This window comes from Macaca fascicularis, chromosome 11 (assembly GCF_037993035.2).
Source record: "Macaca fascicularis isolate 582-1 chromosome 11, T2T-MFA8v1.1".
Taxonomy (NCBI): Eukaryota; Metazoa; Chordata; class Mammalia; order Primates; family Cercopithecidae; genus Macaca; species Macaca fascicularis.
In genome coordinates, this window is record NC_088385.1 from 22,542,089 (window position 1) to 22,544,524 (window position 2,436).

Here is a 2,436-nt window from a genome sequence, read left to right on the forward strand (position 1 = left end):
TTGATAAAATTCAACACCATTTCATGTTAAAAACTCTCAAAAAAAAAAAAAAAAAACTAGGCATGGAAAGAGTATACCTCAAAATAAGAGCCATCCATCACAAACCCACAGCCAACATCATACTGAACAAAAAAGCTGGAAGCACTCTCCTTAATAATCAGAACAAGACACCATGCCTATTCAACATAGTATTGAAAGTCCTAGTCAGAGTAATCAGGCCAGAGAAAGAAAGAAAAGTCATCCAAATAGGAAGAGAAAAAATCAAACTCTCTCTGTTTACAGATGATCTGATTCTATACCTGGAAAACCCCGTAAGTCTCTGCCCAAAAGTCCCTTGATCTGTTAAACTTCAGCCAAGTTTCAGGATGCGAAATCAATGTATGAAAATCAGTAGCATTCCCATACACCAACAACATCCAAGCTGAGAGCCAAGCCAAGAATGCAACCCCATTCACAAAAGCCACAAACAGAATAAAATACCTAGGAATACAGCTAACCAGAGAAGTGAAAGATCTCTGCAATGAGAATTACAAAACACTGCTGAAAGAAATCAGATGATACAAATGGAAAAATATTCCATGCTCAGAGATAGGAAGAATCAATCTTGTCAAAATAGCCACACTGCTCAAAGCAATCTAAAGATTCAGTGCTATTCCTATCAAACTACTAATGACATTCTTCACAGAATTAGAAAAAAACTATTTTAAAATTAATATGAAACCAAAAAAGAGCCTGAATAACCAAAGCAATCCTGAGCAAAAAGAACAAAGCTGGAGACATCACACTACTCAACCTGAAACGATACACAATGCTACAGTAATCAAAATAGCATGGTACTGGTACAAAAATAGACACATAGAACAATGGAATAGAACAGAAAGCCCAGAAATAGAGGTACACATCTACAAACATCTGATGTTTGACAAAGTCTACAGAAACAAGCAATGGAGAAGGACTCTGTATTCAATAAATGGTACTGGGGAAACTGGCTAGCCATATGCAGAAGATTGAAACTGGACTCCTTTCTTATATACCATATACAAAAATCAACTTGAGATTTATTGAAGACTTAAATGTAAAATCTAAAACCAAAAATCCTAGAAGAAAACCTAGGAAATACCATTCTGGACACAGACCCTGGCAAAGATTTCATGATGAAGAGATGAAGATGGTAAAAATAATTACAACAAAAACAAAAATGGACAAGTGGGACGTAATAAACTAACTTCTGCAAAACAAAAATAAACAAGCAAAACCTATCAACGGAACAAACAGGCAACCTACAGAATGGGAGAAAATATTTGGAAAGTACATATTCAACAAAGGGGTTATATCCAGAATCTATAAGAAACTTAAATTTGCAAGCAAAAAACAACCCCGTTGAAAAGTAGACAAAGACATGAACAGACACTTTTCAAAAGAAGACATACCTGTGGTCAACAAGCATATGAAAAAATCTTCAACATCTCTAATCATTAGAAAAATGCAAATCAAAACCACAATGAGATACTGTTATATACCAGTGAGAATGGCTGTTATTAAAAAGTGAAAAAATAACAGATGCTGGTGAGGTTGTAGAGAAAAGGGAATGCTTATACACTGCTGGTGGGAATGTAAATTATTAGTAGTTCAGTTGTTGTAGAAAGCAGTTAAGCCTTTCTCAAAGAGCTTAAAAGGGTATATACCCAGTAATGGGGTATATTACACAGGCATGTATATATATATGCACAATGGAATACTGTACAGCCATAAAAAAGAATGAGATCATGTCCTTTACAGCAATATAGATTTTTTTTGGAGGCCATTATCCTAAGTGAACTAATGTGGGAACAGAAAAGGAAATACCACATGTTCTCAAGTATAAGTGGGAACTGGAGGCCATTATCCTAAGTGAACTCATGCAGGAACAGAAAACCAAATACTACATGTTCTCACTTATAAGTGGGAGCTAAATATTGAGTACACATGGACACAGAGATGGGAACAACAGACACCTGGGCCTACTTGAGGGTGAAAAGTGGGAGGAGGGTGATGATAAAAAAAAATCCACCTGTCAGGTACTATGCTTATTACCTGGGTGATGAAATCTGTATACCAAATAATTTGTATACCAAACCTCCTTGACAGGCAATTTACCTATATAACAAACTTGCACATGTACCCATAAAGATTTTCTTTATGTGCTACCAAGGAGACACTGGCTTTCACACTTAGTTAATTTTTCCCACTAAACGACAAATTTGACAAAATTGAGGTATAATTCATATGTCATAAACCCACCCTTCATAGTATGAAATTCTGTGGTTTAGTATATTCACAAAGTTGTACAATCATCATAACCATTTCCAAAACATTTTCATTAACCCAGAAAGAAACCCTGAGCCCATTAGCAATCAGTAATTCTCTCCTCCTCCCAGTCTCTGGAAACCACTAATC